The following is a 20,890-nucleotide window of genomic DNA, read 5'->3' as shown; positions in this document are numbered from 1 at the left end:
TCACATCAGAGTGGGACACCAACTCCAACTGTAACTTTATCCACTCTATAAGCTATTCCGAACACCTAACCCTAAACCTAGCCCGGGAACCTGGACCTGTCACCTCATCATCACCATATACACCACCCACGTGTCCCCTTAACACTGAAGTGGAATCTTGCCCTTGCTCTCACATCAGAACCTGATCCTAACTACAAATGTAATGCTAACCTCCCAGTACACTTTTTCCAAACTCTTAACCCTAACCCTAGCCCTGGACCCTGGACCTGAACCCTAATCAACAACACGTACATCACCCACACATCACCTTATCCCTGAAGGACAATCACGCCCTTGCCCTCATATCAGGAACAGACCCTAACTGCAAACCTAACCCTATCCTCCCAGTACACCTTTCCGAACACCTAACCCTAACCCTAGAAAAACCTGGATGTTACACTCCTCACAGGCATCATGGATATCACCCATGCATCACACAAACCTGTAGCGCAATCTCGCCCTCATCCGCACATCAGAACCGTATCCTAAATCTAACCAGAACACTATCTTGCCCGTAGACCTTACTGAACACATAAACCTAACCCTATCCCGGGTCCCTGGACCTGACACCTCATCATCAACATATACACCATCCACACGTCACCTTCACACTGAAGTGGAATCTCACCTTTGCTCTCACATCAGAACCAGATCCTAACTACAAATGTAATCCGAACCTCCCAGTACACCTTTCCAAACTCTTAACCCTCACCCTATACCTGTCCCCTGGACCTCACCCACCTTATGTCGCAATAGACATCACCCTCGCATCACCTTAATCCTGAAGCGCAATCTCGCCTTCGCCCTCACATCAGAGCTGGACCGCAACTCTAACCAGAACCTGATCCACCCCATACACCTTACCGATAACCTAACCCTAACCCTAGCTCTGGCGCCTGGACGTTACACCCCTCACCGGCATCATGGATATCACCCACACATCACATAAACCTGCAGCTCAATCTCGCCCTCGCCCTCACATCAGAGTGGGATCCTAAATCTAACCATAACCCTATCATCTGCTTTCACCTTAACGAACACCTAACCCTAAACCTAGCACTGGCACCTGGACCTGAACCCTCACCTTAACATGGACAGCATCCATGCATCAACTTGATCCTGAAATCTAATCTTGCCCTCGCCCACACAGCAGAACTGAATACGTTCTCTAACTGTAATGCTATCCTCCCCTTAGCCCTTACTGAACACCTAATCCTAACCCTAGCCCTGGCCTCTGGACCTGACACCTCATTATCACCATGGACATAACATATGCATCACCGTAACCCTGAAGCACAATCATGCCATCGCCCTCACATGAGAACCGGATCCTAATTCCAAAGGTAACCCTATCTTCCCAGGACACCTTTCCGAACATCGAACTCTAACCCTAGCCCTGGCCCTGGGTCCTGACACACCTCGCAGTCACCATGGACATCACCCACACATCACCTTACCCCTGAAGTGCAATCTCGCACCTGCCCTCACATCAGAGCCACACCGTAACTCTAACCATAAACCGATTCTCCCCATACACCTTGCAGAAACCTAACCCTAACCCTAGCCCTGTCCTCAGGACTGACCCCTCACTGTCACCATCGATGTCCCCTAAGACTCACCATAAACCTGAAATTCAAATTGGCCCTCATCCTAAAATCAGAGCAAGACCGTAACTCCAACTGTAACCTTATCCGCCATGTACTCCATTCCGAACAACTGATCCTAACCCTAGCCTGGGACCCTGGACCTGTCACCTCATCATCACCATATACACCACCCGCGCATCACCTTAACCCTGAAGAACAATCTCGACATTGCCCTCACATCAGAATCGGACCCTAACTCAAAACGTAACCCTGTCTTCCCAGGACACCTTTCCGAACATCTAACCCTAACTGTTGCCCTGGCCCCAGGAAATGACACACCTCACAGTCACCATGGACATCACCCACAGATCAACTTAAGCCTAACATGCAATCTTGCCCTTGCCCTCACATCAGAGCCATACTATAACTAACCGTAAACCGATCCTGCTCATACACCTTACAGAAAACCTAAACTTAACCCTAGCCCTATACCCAGGACTGTCCTCTCACCAAACCATTGATGAACCCCATGCCTCACAATAAAACTGAACCACAAGCTCGCCCTCGCCTTGACATCAGATCAGGACCCTAGCTCCAACTGCAACCCTATCCTCCCCATACACCATTCCAAACACCTAAGCTGAACCCTAAGACTGGCCGCTGGACATTGCACATCCCCATCACCACAGACATGACCCACGCATCACCTTAATGTGAGGGACCATCAGGCTCTCACCCTATAGTGAAAGCATGACCCAAAATCTAACTGTAAGCTTAACTACCAAATATACCTTACGGAACAACGAACCCTAACCCTAGCACTGGCCACTGGACCTGACACCTCACAGAACTATGGCCATAACCCACACATCAATTAACCCTGAAGTGCAATCTCACCCTCACCCACACATCAGAACCGGTTCCTAACTCTAACAAGAACGCTATCTTTCATGTAGACCTTACTGAACACATAAACCTAACCCTAGCCCTGCCCACTGGACCTGACACTACATTGTCACCATATACACCACCCATGCGTCACCTTAACACTGAATTGGTATATTACCTTTACATCAGAACTGCATCCTAACTACAAATGTAACCGGACGCTCCCAGTACACCTTTCCAAACTCTCAGCCCTAACCCTAGACCTGGCCACTGGACCTCACCCACCTTACCATCACCATGGACATCACCCATGCATCACCATACCCTGAAGGGAAATCTCGCCCATGACCTCACATCAGAGCCAGACCGGAACTCTGAACAGAACCCAATCGACCACATACACCTTACTGATAACCTAACACTAACCCTAGCCCTGTTCCCAGGACTGATCCCTCACTGTCACCTTGAATGTCTCCAACGACTCACCATAAACCTGAACTTCAAACTTTCCCTCACCCTCACATCAGAGCGGGACCCTAACTCCAACTGTAAACTTATCTTCCCTGTACTCCATTCCGAAGAACTAACCCTAACCCTAGCCTGGGACACTGGACCTGTAACCTCATCATCACCACATAAACCACCCACTCGTTCCCTTAACACTGAAGTGGAATCTTGCCCTTGCTCTCACATCAGAACCTGATCCTAACTACAAATGTAATGCTAACCTCTCAGTACACCTTTCCGAACACTTAACCCTAACCCTAGCCCTGAACCATGGACCAGAAACCTAATCAACACCACGTACATCACCCACGCATCACCTTAACCCTGAAGCACAATCACACCATTGCCCTCATAAGAGGAATGGATCCTAACTGTACACTTAATCCTATCCTTCTAGTACAACTTCCAAATACCTAACACTAACCCTAGCTCTGGCCCCTGGACGTTACTTCCCTCACCGGCATCAAGGATATCACCCATGCTTCATGCAAACGTGCAGCGCAATCTCGCCCTCCCCTCACATCAGAGTGGGACCCTAAATCTAACCGTAACCCTACCATCTGCTTTCACCTTACCAAACACCTAACCCTAAACCTAGCACTGGCCGCTGAACCTCAACCCTCACGTTAACATGGACATTATCCACGCATCAACGTAACCCTGAAGTGTAATCTCACTCTCACCCACACAGCAGAACCAGACCCATTTTCTAACTGGAATGCTATCCTCCCTTTAGCCCTTACTGAATACCTAACCCTAACCCTAGCCCTGGCCTCTGGACCTGACACCTCATCGTCACCATGAACATCACATATGCATCAGCATAACCCTGCAGCACAATCTTGCCATCACCCTCAAATCAGAACTGGACCTGGGGGGTGGAGCCAATATGGCGGCATTAGTAGGACAGTGGGAATCTCCTCCCAAAAACATATGTATTTTTGAAAATACAACAAATACAACTATCCCCAGAAGACACAGGACAACAGCCAGACTACATCCACACCTGCAAGAACCCAGTGCCTGGTGAAAGGGGTAAGATACAAGCCGCCACCCGGCAGGACCCGAGGCCCCTCAGCCCAGCTCCTGGTGGGAGGAGAAGAGTCGGAGCGGGGAGGGAGAGGGAGCCCAGGACTGCTAAACACCCAGCCCTAGCCATCCGCACCAGAGCGCAGACACACAGTGTATGCGTGGGGTGCTGGATACTAGGGAAGCAGGACAGTAAGACCTGTGAACACGTCCCCGCAGCCAGCGCATCTGGGACAAAGAAAAGCGAGTGTTTTTTGAAAGTCTTAAAGGGACAGAGACCCCACAACTGGATGGAAACATCCCGGGTCACAGTCCAGCAGCTGAAATTCCAGGGAACTCCGGGCACACTAACCCCCTGAGCAACAGCACTGAGACCCCTCATGGAGGTAAACAGCCAAACAGCTCCCCCGTCCATTCCCCCTCCTAGGCCCTGCCATAGCAGAGGAGCAGCCTGAGGCTGGCCGCGTCCACAGCAAAGGAACTTCCTCAATACCGGCCGGGCAAGATACAGACCCAGTCTACACGCAATTGCACAACACAAGCCACTAGGGGTCGCAGTTGTCCCAGTAAAGAAAGGCCAGGAGCTAGTGGAAAGCCTTGGCCCTCCCAGCTGACAGAAAGTCAATAGCTCACCATTGCACCTATCAACATGAAAAGGCAAAAAAATTTGATCCAGACAAGACTAACCCAGACAGCTTCGACATCTGCTACATCTTCCCCTGAGAAGGAACCTGGGGAGATAGATTTAACCAATTTTCCTGAAAAAGAATTCAAAACAAAAGTCATAACCATGCTGGTGGACTTACAGAGAAATATGCAAGAACTAAGGAGGGAGAATACAGAAATAAAACAATCTCTGGAAGGACTTCAAAGCAGAATGGATGAGATGCAAGAGACAATTAATGGACTAGAAAACAGAGAACAGGAACGCAGAGAAGCTGATGCAGAGAGAGATAAAAGGATCTCCAAGAATGAAAGAATATTAAGAGAACTGAGTGACCAAACGAAACAGAACAATATCTGCATAATAGTGGTACCACAAGAAGAAGAGAGAGAAAAAGGGATAGGAAGTGTCTTTGAAGAAATAATTGCTGAAAACTTCCCCAAACTAGGGGAAGAAATGGCCTCTCAGACCACAGAGGTACACAGAACTCCCATGACAAGGGATCCAAGGAGGGCAACACCAAGACACATAATAATTAAAATGGCAAAGATCAAAGACAAGGACAGAGTATTAAAGGCAGCCAGAGAGAAAAAAAGGTAACCTACAAAGGAAAACCCATCAGGCTATCATCAGACTTCTCAACAGAAACCCTACAGGCCAGAAGAGAATGCCATGATATACTTAATGCAATGAAACAGAAGGGCCTCGAACCAAGAATACTGTATCCAGCATGATTATCATTTAAATATGAAGGAGGGATTAAACAATTCCCAGACAAGCAAAAGTTGAGGGAATTTGCCCCTACAAACCACCTCTACAGGGCATCTTACAGGGACTGCTCTAGATGGGAGCCCTCCTAAAAAAAGAGTACAGAACAAAACACATAATAAATGAAGAATGGAGGAGGAGGAATAAGAAGGGAGAAAAATAAAGAATCATCAGACCGTGTTTATAATAGCTCAATAAGTGAATTAAGTTAGACAGTAAGATAGTAAAGAAGCTAACCTTGAACATTTGGTAACCACAAACTTAAAGCCTGCAATGGCAATAAGTACATACCTTTCAATAATCACCCTCAATGTAAATGGACTGAATACACCAATCAAAAGACACAGAGTAATAGAATGGATAAAAAAGCAAGACTCATCCATACGCTGCTTATAAGAGACTCACCTCAAACCCAAAGACATGCACAGACTTAAAGTCAAGGTATGGAAAAAGATATTTCATGCAAACAACAGAGAGAAAAAAGCAGGTGTTGCAATACTAGTATCAGATAAAATAGACTTCAAAATAAAGAAAGTAACAAAAGATAAAGAAGGACATTACATAATGATAAAGGGCTCAGTCCAACAAGAGAATATAACCATTATAAATATATATGCACCCAATATGGGAGCACCAACATATGTGAAACAAATACTAACAGAATTAAAGGAGGAAATAGAATGCAATGCATTCATTCCTGGAGACTTCAACACACCACTCACTCCAAAGGACAGATCCACCAGACAGAAAATAAGTAAGGACACAGAGGCACTGAACAACACACTAGAACAGATGGACCTAATAGACATCTATAGAACTCTACATCCAAAAGCAACAGGACACACATTCTTCTCAAGTGCACATGGAACATTCTCCAGAATAGACCATATACTAGGCCACAAAAAGAGCCTCAGTAAATTCCAAAAGATTGAAATCCTACCAACTAACTTTTCAGACCACAAAGGCATCAAACTAGAAATAAATTGTACAAAGAAAGCAAAAAGCCTCACAAACACATGGGGACTTAACAACATGCTCATAAATAATCAATGGATCAATGAACAAATTAAAATGGAGATCCAGCAATATATGGAAAGAAATGACAACAACAACACAAATCCCCAACTACTGTGGGATACAGCAAAAGCAGTCTTGAGAGGAAAGTATACAGCAATCCAGGCATATTAAAGAAGGAAGAGCAATCCCAAATGAATGGTCTAATGTCACAATTATCGAAATTGGAAAACGAAGAACAAATGAGACCTAAGGTCAGCAAAAGGAGGGACATAATAAAGATCAGAGAAGAAATAAATAAAATTGAGAAGAATAAAACAATAGCAAAAATCAATGAAACCAAGAGCTGGTTCTTCAAGAAAATAAACAAAGTGGATAAGCCTCGAGCCAAACTTATTAAGAGGAAAAGAGAGTCAACACACATCAACAGAATCAGAAACGAGAAAGGAAAATCATGATGGACCCCACAGAAATACAAAGAATTACTGGAGAGTAACTATGAAAACCTATATGCTAACAAGCTGGGAAACCTAGGAGAAATGGACAACTTCCTAGAAAAATACAACCTTCGAAGACTGAACCAGAAAGAAACAGAAAATCAAAACAGACCAATTTCCAGCAACAAAATTGAAGCAGTAATCAAAAAACTACCAAAGAACAAAAACCCCGGGCCAGATGGATTTACCTTGGAGTTTTATCAGACATACAGAGAAGACATAATACCCATTCTCCTTAAAGTTTTCCAAAGAATAGAAGAGGAGGGAATACTCCCAAACTCATTCTATGAAGCCAACATCACCCTAATACCAATACCAGGCAAAGACCCCACCAAAAAAGAAAACTACAGACCAATATCCCTGATGAACATAGATGCAAAAATACTCAACAAAATATTAGCAAACTGATTTCAAAAATACATCAAGAGGATCATACACCATGACCAAATGGGATTCATCCCAGGGATGCAAGGATGGTACAATATTTGAAAATCCATCAACATCATCCACCACATAAACAAAAAGAAAGACAAAAACCACATGATCATCTTCACAGATGCTGAAAAAGCATTCGACAAAATTCAACATCCATTCATGATAAAAACTCTCGACAAAATGGGTATAGAGGGCAAGTACCTCAACATAATAAAGGCCATATATGATAAACCCACAGCCAACATCATACCGAACAGCAAGAAGCTGAAAGCTTTTCTGCAATCGGGAACAAGACAGGGATACCCACTCTCCCCACTGTTATTCAACATAGTACTGGAGGTCCTAGCCACAGCAATTAGACAAAACAAAGAATTACAAGGAATCCAGATTGGTAAAGAAGAAGTCAAACTGTCACGATTTGCAGATGACATGACATTGTACATAAAACACCCTAAGGACTCCACTCTAAAACTACTAGAGCTAATATTGGAATTCAGCAAAGTCACAGGATACAAAATTAACACACAGAAATCTGTGGCTTTCCTATACACTAACAATAAATTAATAGAAAGAGAAATCAGGAAGACAATTCCTTTCACAAAAGCATCAAAAAGAATAAAATGCCTAGGAATAAACCTAACCAAGGAAGTGAAAGACCTATACTCTGAAAACTATAAGACACTCTTAAGAGAAATTAAAGAGGTCACTAACAAATGGAAACCCATCCCATGCTCCTGGCTAGGAAGAATTAATATAATCAAAATGGCTATCCTGCCCAAAGCAATATACAGATTCGATGCAATCCCTATCAAAGTACCAACAGCATTCTTCAATGAACTGGAACAAATAGTTCAAAAATTCATATGGAAACACCAAAGACCCCGAATAGCTAAAGCAATCCTGAGAAGGAAGAATGAAGTGGTGGGGGGAATCTCACTCCCCAACTTCAAGCTCTACTACAAAGCCACAGTAATCAAGACAATTTGGTACTGGCACAAGAACAGAGCCACAGACCAATGGAACAGAACAGAGACTCCAAACATTAACCCAAACATATATGGTCAGCTAATATTCAGTAAAGGGGCCATGGACATACAATGGGGAAATGACAGTCTCTTCAACAGATGGTGCTGGCAAAACTGGGAAGCTACATGTAAGAGAATGAAACTGGATCACTGTCTAACCCCATACACAAAAGTAAATTCGAAATGGATCAAAGACTTGAATGTAAGTCATGAAACCATAAAACTCTTAGAAAAAAACATAGGCAAAAATCTCTTAGACATAAACATGAGTGACCTCTTCTTGAGCATATCTCCCCGGGCAAGGGAAACAAAAGCAAAAATGAACAAATGGGACTATATCAAGCTGAAAAGCTTCTGTACAGCAAAGGACACCATCAATAGAACAAAAAGGTATTCTATAGTATGGGAGAATATATTCATAAATGACAGATCTGACAAAGGGTTGACATCCAAAATATATAAAGAGCTCACACACCTCAGCAAACAAAAAGCAAATAATCCAATTAAAAAATGGGCAGAGGAGCTGAATAGACAGTTCTCTAAAGAAGAAATTCAGATGGCCAACAGACACATGAAAAGATGCTGCACATCACTTGTCATCAGAGAAATGCAAATTAAAACCACAATGAGATACCACCTCACACCAGTAAGGATGGCTACCATCCAAAAGTCAAACAGCAACAAATGTTGGCGAGGTTGTGGAGAAAGGGGAACACTCCTACACTGCTGGTGGGAATGTAAGTTAGTTCAACCATTGTGGAAAGCAGTATGGTGGTTCCTCAAAATGCTCAAAATAGAAATACCATTTGACCCAGGAATTCCACTTCTAGGAATTTACCCTAAAAATGCAGCACTCCAGTTTGAAAAAGACAGATCCACTCCTATGTTTATCGCTGCACTGTTTACAATAGCCAAGATATGGAAGCAACCTAAGTGTCCATCAGTAGATGAATGGATAAAGAAGATGTGGTATATATACACAATGGAATATTACTCAGCTATAAGAAAAAAACAGATCCTACTATTTGCAACAACATGGATGGAGCTAGAAGGTATTATGCTCAGTGAAATAAGCCAGGCAGAGAAAGACAAGTACCAAATGATTTCACTCATATGTGGAGTATAAGAACAAAAGAAAACTGAAGGAACAAAACAGCAGCAGAAGCACAGAACCTAAGAATGGACTAACAGTTACCAAAGGGAAAGGGACTTGGGAGCCCGGGTGGGAAGGGAGGGATAAGGGCAGGAAAAAAGAAAGGGGGCATTACGATTAACATGTATAGTGTGGGGTGGGGCATGGGGAGGGCTGTGCAAGACAGAGAAGACAAGTAGTGATTTTACAGCATCTTACTATGTTGATGGACAGTGACTGTGAAAGGGTCTGCGGGGGGGACTTGGTGAGGGGTGAGCCTAGTGAACATAATGTCCTTCATGTAATTGTAGATTAATGATACCAAAAAAAAATCAGAACTGAACCGTAACTCCAAACGTAATCCTATCCTCCCAGTACATGTTTCTGAACAACTAACCCTAACCATAGCCCTGACCCTGGGACCTGACACACCTCACAGATACCATGGACATCACCCACACATCACCTTAAACCTGAAGTGCAATTTCGCCCTTGCCCTCACATCAGAGTCATACTGTAACTCTAACCATAACCCGTTCCTCCCCATACACCTTACCAAAAATATAACCCTAACCCTAGCCCTTTACCCAGGACTGACCCCTCACCAACCCATCGATGACCCCCACACCTCACCATAAACCGGAACCAGAAGCTCTCGCTCGTCCTCACGTCAGATTAGGACCCTAACTCCAACTGAAACCCTGTCCTCCCTGTACACCATTCCGAACATGTACCCCTAATCCTAGCACTGGTCCCAGGACCTTACACTTCACTGTCACCACGTACATCCCCGACGCATCACCTTAATCCTGAAGCACAGTCATGCCCTTGCCCTCATATAAGAAACAGACCCTAACTCCAAACTTAACCCCATCCTCCCAGTACACCTTTCTGAACACATAATGCAACCCTAGCCCTGGCCCCTGTACCTGACACCTCACCATCACCATCGACGTCCTCAACAACTCACCATAAACCTGAACCTCAAACTCACCCTTGCCTTCACATCAGAGGTGGATCCTAACTCCAAATGTAAGCCTATCCTTCCTGTACTCCATTCCAAACACCTTACCCTAACCCTAGCCCTGGCCCCTGGACCTCACCACCCTCAATGTCAGGATCAGTGCTACCCAGGCCTCACCGTAACCCTGAAGCTCAGTCTCACCCTTGGCCTCATATCACAGCCGGATCCTAACTCTAACTGTAGCGCTATGCACCCTGTACACCTTACAGAACACGTAAACTGAACCCTATCCCTGTGCACAGGACTGACCCCTCACCATTAGCATTGATGTGCCCCATGGCACACCATGAACCTGAACCTCAATCGCTCAATCACCCTCAAATCAGGGACAGACCCTCAATCCAAACTTAACCCTATCCTCCTTGAACACCTTTCCGAATACCTAACCCTAATCCTAGCCCTGGCCTGAAGACCTGACCACCCTCAACGTCAGCATCAGTGCTAGCCAGGCCTCACCGTAACCCTGAAGCTCAGTCTCTCCCTCGGTCTCATATCACAGCCAGATCCTAACTCTAATTGTAGCGCTATCCTCCCCATACACCTTACGGAACACCTAAACTGAACCCAATCCCTATGCACATGACTGACTCCTCACCATCATCATCGATGACCCGCATGACTCACTATAAACCGGGACCACAAGCTCGCCCTCACCCTCACATCAGAGCTGGACCCTAACTCCAACTGAAACCCTGTCCTCACCGTACACCATTCTGAACATGTAACCTGAACCCTAGCACTGGCCCCAGGACCTTACACTTCACCATCACCATGGACATCACCCAAACATCACCTTAAAACTGAAGTGCAATCTCTTGCTCACCATCACATCAGAACCGCAATGTAACTCCAAACGTAAACATTTCCTCCCAGTACACTCTTCTGATCACCTAACGATAACCCTAGTCCTGGTTCCTGGACCTTACTGCCCTCACCATCACCATGTACATCACCCATGCATCACGTTTACCCTGAAGCACAATCTCACCCTCTCCCTCACATCAGAGCATGACCCTAAATCTATCTGTAACCCTATCCTCCCCTTACACATTACTGTACACCAACCCTAACACTAGGCATGGCCCCTGGACCTGACCCCTCAATGTTCCATGAACATCACCCACACATCACCTTAACCCTGAGGAGCAATCATGCCCTCACCCTCACATCAGAGCCGGATGATAACTCTAACCATAACCCTGCCCTCGCCATACAACTTTCTGAACACCTAACCTTAACCCTAGGCCTGGCCCCTGGCCTGACCTCTCACCATTAGCATCGACATGCCCCATGGCACACTGTGAACCTGAATCTCAATCACTCAATCGCCCTCACATCAGGGGCAGACCCTCAATCCAAACTTAATCCTATCCTCCAAGTACACCTTTCTGAATACCTAACCATAACCCTAGCCCTGGCCCCTGGACCTGACACCCTGAACATCAGCAACAGTGCTACCCATGCGTCACTGTAACCCTGAAGCTCAATCTTGCCCTCAGCCTCATATCACATCCGGATCCCAACTCTAATTGTAGTGCTATCCTCCCTGTACACCTTACGGAACACCTAAACTGAACCCTAGACCTAAGTGCAGGACGGACCCCTCACTGTCATCATCAATGTACCCCAAGACTCACCGTAAACCTGAAACTCTAACTTGCTCTTGCCCTTGCATCAGAGCTGGACCCTAACTCCAACTGTAACTCTATCTTCCCCATACCCTGTTCCGATCACCTAAGCTGAACCCTAGGACTGGCCCTTGGACATTGCACATCCCCAACACCATAGACATTACCCATGGATCACCTTAACGTGAGGCACCATCTGGCCCTCGTCCTCTAATGAGAGCGGGACCCTAAATCTAACCATATCCTTATCTTCCAAATACACCTTATGGTACACCAAACCCTATCCCTAGCCCTGACCCCTGGACATGACACCTCACTGTACCATGGCCATCACCAACACATCACCTTAACCCTGAAGCGCAATCTTGCCCTGGACCTCAAATCAGAACCGGATCCTAACTCTAACTGGAATGCTATCTTCCCTGCAGACCTTACTGAACACTTAAACCTAATCCTAGCCCTGGCTCTGGGACCTGACACACCTTACAGTCACCATAGACATCAAACACACATCACCTTAACCCTGAAGTGCAATTTCGCTCTTGCCCTCACATCAGTACCAGACCCTAACTCTCACCAGAATGCTATCCTTCCGTTGGCCCTTACTGAGCACCTATCCCTAACCCTAACCCTGACCCCTGGACCTGACACCTCTTTGACATGATGGACATCACACATGCAACACATAAAACCTGAAGCGCAAGCTCGCCCTCACCCTCACATCAGAGTGGGACCCTAAATCTAACCATAACCTGATGATCCCCTTCCACCTTACCAAACACGAAACCCAAAACCTAGCACTGACCCCCAGACCTGACACCTCATCATAACATGGAGATCACGCACGCATGAACTTAACCATGAAGCATAAAATCGCCCTCGCCCTCACAGCAAAACTGGATCCATTCTCTAACTGGAACTCTATCCTTCCTTAGCCCTTAATGAAAACCTAACCCTAAACCTAGCCTGGCCCCTGGACCTAACACCTCACCATCACCATGGACATCACCCACGCATCACCGTAACCCTGAAGCGCAATCTCGCCATCATCCTCACATCAGAACTGGACCCTAACTCCAAACGTAACCCTATCCTCGCAGCACAAATTTCCGAACAACTAACACTAACCCTATCCCTGGCTCCTGAACCTGACACACCACTCCATCACCATGGACATCACCCACGCATCACCTTAACCCTGAAGTGCAATCTCGCCCTTGCCCTCACATCAGAGCCATACCATAACTCTAACCAGAACCTGACCCTTCCCATACACCTTACCGAAAACCTAACCTGAACCCTAGCCCTATACCAAGGACTGACCCCTCACCACCCCATCGATGACCCCCAAGCCTCACTATAAACCTGAACCACAAGCTTGCCCTCGCCCTCACATCAGAGCTGGACCCTAACTACAACTGAAACCATGTCCTCCCCATACCCCATTCTGAACATATTACCCTAACCCTAGCACTGGCCCCTGGACCTTACACTTCACCATCTCCATGGACATCACCCATGCATCACCTTAAACCTGAAGTGCAATCTCTCGCTTGCCATCACATCAGAACCGCAATGTAACTCTAAATGTAACCCTATCCTGCCAGTACACCTTTCCAATCATCTAACGATAACCTTAGCCCTGGCTCCTGGACCTCACCCACTTTACCATCACCATGGACATCACCCATGCATCACCTTAACCTTGAAGCGCAATCTCACACACACCCTCACATCAGAGCTGGACTGCAACTTTAACCAGAACCTGATCCACCCCATACACCTTACAGAAAACCTAACCCTAACCCTAGCCCTGTCCCCAGGACTGACCCTCACCGTCATCTTCAATGTCACCAACGACACACCATTAAACTGAACCTCAAACTTGTCCTCACCCTCACATCAGATCTGGACCCTAACTCCAAATGTAATCCTATCCTCCCTGTACTCCACTCTGAATACCTAACCCTAACCCTAGCCTTGGCCCCTGGACCTCACCCACCTTACTGTCACCATAGACATGACCCATGCATCACCTTAACGTGAGGCGCCATCTCGGACTCACCCTCCAATGAGAGTGTGACCCTAAATGTAACCATAACCTTATCTTCCAAATACACCTTATGGAACACCAAACCCTAACCCTAGCACTGGCCCCTGGGCCTGACACCACTGTATCATGGCCATCACCCACGCATCACCTTAACCCTGAATCACAATCTCTCCCTTGCTCTCACAATAAAACTGACCCACAACTCTAACAGGAACCTGATCCACCCCATACACCATACTGAAAACCTAAACCTAACCTTACCCTGTCCCCAGGACTGACCCCTCACTGTCACCATTGATGTCCCCAATGGCTCACCATAAACATGAACCTCAAACTCGCCTTCACCCTCACATCAGAGCTGGACCCTAACTCCAACTGTAAACCTATCCTCCCTGTCCTCCATTCTGAACACCCAACTCTAACCCTAGCCCTGGACCCTGGACCTGACATCTAATCACCACCATGTACATCACCCATGCATCACCTTAACCCTGAAGTGTAATCTCGCCTGTGCCCTCACATCAGAGCCTTACCATAACTCTAACTGTAAACCGATCCTCTCCACACACCTTACCGAAAACCTAACCCTAACCCTAGCCCTATACCTAGGACTGACCCCTCATCGAACCGATCGATGACCCACACACCTCAACATAAACCTGAACCTCAAGCTCACCCTCACCTTCACATCGGAGCTGGACCATAACTCTAAGTGGAACCCTGTCCTTCCCATACACCATTCCAAACATGTAACCCTAACCCTAGCACTGGCCCCTGGAACTAACACTTCATCGTCACCATATACACCACTCACATGTCACCTTAACACTGAAGTGGAAAATCGCCCTTGCTATCACATCAGAACCAGATCCTAACTACAAATGTGACCCTAAAATCCCAGTACACGTTTCCAAACACTTAATCCTAACCCTTGCCCTGGCCCCTGGATCAGAACCCCTCACCATCAACATGGACATCGCCCATGCATCACCTTAATCCTGAAGTGCAATCTCGCCCTTGCCCTCACATCAGAGCTGGACTGCAACTCTAACCGGAACCCAATCCACTCCATACACCTTACCAAAAGCCTAACCCTAACCCTAGCCCTGTCCCCAGGACTGACCCCTCACTGTCAACATCGATGTCCCCAACATCTCACCATAAACCTGAACCTCAAACTTGCCCTCGCCCTCACATCAACGGTGGACCCCAACTCCAACTGTAATCCTATCCTCCCTGTACTCCACTCTGAACACGTAACCCTAACCCTAGCCAGCCCTGGACCCTGGACCTGATCCCTAATCATCATCATGTACATCACCCAGGCATTACCTTAACCCTGAATCACAATCACACCCTCGCCCTCATAACAGAAACGGACCCTAACTCCAAACCTAATCCTATCCTCCCAGTACACCTTTCTGATCACCTAACCCTAACCCTAGCCCTGGCACCTAGACGTTATACCCCTCACCGGCACCATGGATATCACCCACGCATCACGTAAAACCTGAAGGGAAATCTCGCCCTTGCCCTCACTTCAGAGCAGGACCCTAAATCTAACTGTAACCCCATCATACTCTTTCACCTTACTGAACACCTAACCCTAAACCTAGCACTGGCTGCTGGACCTGACCCCTCACCTAACATGGACATCACCCATGCATCACCTTAACCCTGAAGTGCAATCTCTCGCTCGCCATCACATCAGAACTGCAATGTAACTTCAAACGTAACCCTATCCTCCCAGTACACCTTTCCGATCACCTAATGATAACCCTAGCCCTGGCTCCTGGACCTTACACCCCTCACCGTCACCATGTACATCACCCACGCATCACATTTACCCTGAAGCGCAATCTTGCCCTCCTTAATTATTTATTTCAGTAATAATAACACATATTTTTTCATACTGAGCACCTTAAATTAAGATGAGGCTTATACTCAATGGCATACTACAACCATTGTCAGCAAGTAGCAGCTGTGGTGAAATCATCACTGTCTGTGCATGCAAGGACCTGACAACTGCCACTCTTTGATATTTCAGCCAATGAATCTCTTCAAGACCTCTTTGGAAGAGAGATGAATCTCAGTTTATGTCTGAAAGCCTTCCAATTCCTTCTTCTAGTAAAAATTAAGCATGCTACAGCATCAAAACTAACATAGCATGTGTCGATCTTTTTTGAAGATGATCTTGGAGATAATTCTGTAGCACAGTGGGTGATATTCCATGCAAAATTTTGATTTTTTAATAACTCGGTCTAAAAGTGATTCAGAGGATTTGGACTCCAAATATGAAAAAGTTTTAGGAATCTCTTAACCAATTAATTTCACTTACATTTTCCTTTTCATATATGTATAATAGTGATAAATAATAAAATTCTACAAATAAGTCTGAAAGAGAGCTCTCAAGTTTAAAATGAAGATTATAGCCAAAAAGAAAATATGTAATAGTTTGAAAACTTTGTTAATAGTTTGTTTTTAGCAGCTGCCTAAATTTCACTGGATAAATGTGTAAGAATTTATTTAACTGGCCTATTGGTCGTGTAGGTAATTTGCAATCTTTTGCTTTTACAAACAATGCTTGAACATGAATAAGAGGGCTAGTAGACTTTTTGTAGGATAAATTGCTAGAAGCAGGATTTGTGTGTATACTTAAAATTTGATAGATCTTCCAAATTGGTTTCCAAAGATGTGGTTGGTTTGGTAGGGTTTTTATTTGTTTGTTTGTTAAAGTTTAACTCTGATTTATAGGTCAACTTGAGGGAGGAAAATTACCATCTATTGATGTTGAGTTTTCATATTTTTACTTTATCTTTTGGTTCTTTTAGGAGTAGTCTTTCATATATATATATATATAATTTTTATTTTTTTGTTGCTATTGAAAATGGGGTATTCTAGTCTGACTTCTAACTGATGGAAGTTAAATATAAAGGCAATTCTTAAATCCTTCAGTCTCTTTCAAATTTCATTGAAAAACAGGGTACTTCATATTTATTTAAATTTTGTCCTTGATTATAAAATCCTGTAAGAGAAAAGGAGCTTATTAACAACAAAAGAACACCTTCCAAATTTTTGAGAGGAAAACAATATATTATTGGTGTTATAAAAAGTATGTAACATTAGTGAGGTAATAGTGAGTTTATCTGGATCTCTTCCTGGCTAGTGAACAATGAAAAAATTTGGATGTCTTGTGCTGCTCCTGTGCCTGAATCATGTTTCCTAGTGTTGAGACTGACTGCAATGCTTCTAACACTCCTACTGGGAGCCACTGACCATTACTCTGTTCACCATCTAAGCTACCCGGGCATTGGGTGTCATCCAGATCATTTGGTAACATTTATACTTTGCATCTAGTTTTCCTGAGAAGTCTTTGGCAAGTGAAATGTTCAATTCTATTAAATGAACTACAAAGAATTGTTAATCTAGATCTCTTCCCTCCTCTCTTCCCCTTCATTACCATGAGGAGAGGGCATTCTTCAGTTTTAACATAAATCCATTTGAAAGGCCACACGCTGTCATATTGAAGATATGCTATCTATATCCTACCACTTTATTTTAGGCCAAGTCAGCAAGTTTTTTGAGAAGAGAAGATACTTTTCTTCTCTGTGAAATTGTAGATACTATCTAGAGTAAAACCTTGACTCTGAAATGTTTCTCTTCAGCCTTAACTGTCTTGAAAGCTAAACTTTGAAGGGAGAGAAGAGGGATTTCTCAATTCCAAACACTCCCTTTAAATATCAAGAGAAAACTGAACGTATGAATGCCTGTTTTATTTTGAGCTATGGTTGAGAGATGCTTTAAAGGTAGAAAGACCGTGGAAGAGTTTTGCCTTCTTTCCTGTTCTGAGATGGGAGTAGGGCAGAGAGAAATGGAGAGGTGCCAAGAGGCTGGAAGGCCTCACTTCCTACACTGTGGCCCAGGATTAGAAAGGAGGGCTTGGTGGTACAGGTGGTAGTGTGTTGGGAAATCTTAGGGCAGGGGGGATTTGCTTCTTGCTCTTTTGCAGATTAGGGGAGGGGTAGCATATTTGTTTCTGACTACTAATATAACAAATTACCACAAATGTAGTGACTAGAACAGCACAAATTTATTATACAGTTTTGGAGGTTAGAAATCTGCAGTGGGCCTCCCTGGGCTAAAATCATGGTGTTGCAGGGCTGTGTTCCTTTCTGGAGGCTCTAATGGAGAATCCGTTTTCTTCCCTTTACCAGCATCTAGAGCCTGCCTGAATTCCTTGGTAGTGGTCCTTGTCTTCCATCTTCATAGTCAGAAATGGCAGGTCGATTTCTTCTCACATCACACCACTCTGACTCTAAGCCTTCTGCCTCCCTTCTACACTTTTAAGGATATTTGTGATAGCATTGGGCCCAAAGGAATAATACAGGATAGTTTCCCCATCTCAAGGTCAGCTGATTAGCGACCTTAATGCCATCAGCAACCATAATACCCTTTTGCCATGTAATGTACACACAGGTTGTCATAATTCTGGAGAGTAGAATATGGACATCATCTTGGGGGAATGGAGTTGCACTGACCTTCATTCTGCCCACACCAGGTGAACAGCCTGGGACAATTTATATGTTCCTTAGTTTGGCAGAGTGCTAGAATGACACGTGCAGGCAAAAGTTCTTTGATGGTTGAGAAAGTTGTCTAAGTGAGTTGGGTAAAGGGCAGTTTCACAGAGCCCTGCAAAGTGTGGAGAAAGTAGTCATGAGTTTCCAGTCTTTTGGAGAGAACAGAGATGCTGAAAGGACCAGGAGATCAGCCAGGCCTGGGCTCTGGAGAAAGAGGGCCCAGTAGTGAGGACTTCAGAAGAACCAGTGGGGCCAGCTGCACCTCAGCAAGCACCAGCCCCCGTGATGGGGGATCGGTCTAGACCAGCCTTACTGTGAGGGCTGTGTGTGACTCATAGGCTCCTTCTGAGGGCATGGGCAGATACAAGCTTCACCTACACCCAGGTGCCATCTTGGAAAGGAGGATGAGGAGGGGTTAAAAATGTGGGATCATTGAGCAATGGTCAAAAGAGTTTGGGTTAGATAACAATTAGATTGCAGTTTAAAATTATGAATAGTTTTACCCCCATTAGTAAAAATAGAGGTCTAGAGAAAGATGAAATTTATTTTGCATGGGGTGTATCTTTTGCTCCTCCTTACCTGATATATATATATATATATAGCAAGCTTCTTCTGTGTTTTAATTATATTGTGCTTTTATTTGGCATGGGCTTGAAATTGCATCTGACTAGTGAGCAAGCTCTTTGTACTTAGATAGTAAGTGCATTTGAGGGAAGGTGTGGCTTTGAAGTACCCCTTCTGAAGCCTCACTGTGGCAGTAGATTGTAATTAATCCAGCAGTGGACACCATCTTTTAGCACACAGCTGTCTGATTATTACTGGTATATGTAAATTAGTTTTTTCTATTCACATTCATGGTTAACTAATTGTCTCAGTAATATTTGTTGCAGTTATGTCCCTGAATCTTACCCCTACTGTCCAGGCTCAGGATCCAAACTGTCATGTCCCTTTGGCCTCCGATAATCTAGGAAATGTCCTAAACTTTCCTTGTATTTGTCATATTTTTGTGGTGGCATTTTTGAGGAGTTATTTTGTAGACTCACTTTGTAATTATTTTGTAGAATGTACCTCAGTTTAGGTTTGTCTGAAATTTCCTCAGATATAGATAGAGGTGATGTATTTTTGGTGGGAAAGCACTGAAGTGGTATTGAATATTTCTTAATGCATCCTATAAGGAGACCTACAATGTTCTTTTATACCAATAGTGTAGACATTAGCTTTGATTTCTTATCTAAGGCAATTTAAAGTAACAATTTTCCTCTATAAATTAATAAGTAATTTGTGGAAAGATGATTTGAGACCATATAAATATCCTGCTTGTTTTCAAACTTTCAGCCATGACAATGATACAGATCATCACAGCTATACCAGAAACATAATTTTTTAAAATTAATTAATTAATTAATTTTAAAATTTTGGTATCATTAATCTACAATTACATGAGGAACATTATGTTTAGTAGGTTCCCCCCTTCACAAAGTCCCCCCTGAACCTCCACTACAGTCACTGTCCATCAGTGTAGTAAGATGCTGTAGAATCACTACTTGTCTTCTCTGTGTTGCACGGCTCTCCGCGTGCCTCCCCCCACATTATACATGATAGCTGAAAAGTCCCCTTTCTTTTTGCCCCCTCTTCTCCCTCCCTTGCCACCCATCCTTCCCAGTCCCTTTCCCTTTGGTAACTGTTAGTCCATTCTTGGGTTCTGTGATTCCACTGCTGTTTTGTTTCTTCAGTTTTTTCTTTGTTCTTATACTCCACAGATGAGTGAAATCATTTGGTGCTGGTCTTTCTCTGCCTGGCTTATTTCACTAAGCATAATACTCTCTAGCTCCATCCATGTTGTTGCAAATGGTAGGATTTGTTTTCTTCTTATGACTGAATAATATTCCATTGTATATATGTACCACATCTTCTTTATCCATTCATCTACTGAAGGACACTTAGGTTGCTTCCATTTCTTGGCTATTGTAAATAGTGCTGCGATAAACATAGGGGTGCATCTGTCTTTTTCAAACTGGGCTGAT

Source organism: Manis pentadactyla, chromosome 2 (assembly GCF_030020395.1).
Source record: "Manis pentadactyla isolate mManPen7 chromosome 2, mManPen7.hap1, whole genome shotgun sequence".
Lineage (NCBI taxonomy): Eukaryota > Metazoa > Chordata > Mammalia > Pholidota > Manidae > Manis > Manis pentadactyla.
The sequence above is the reverse complement of the archived record's forward strand: the minus strand, read 5'-3'. Positions refer to the sequence as shown.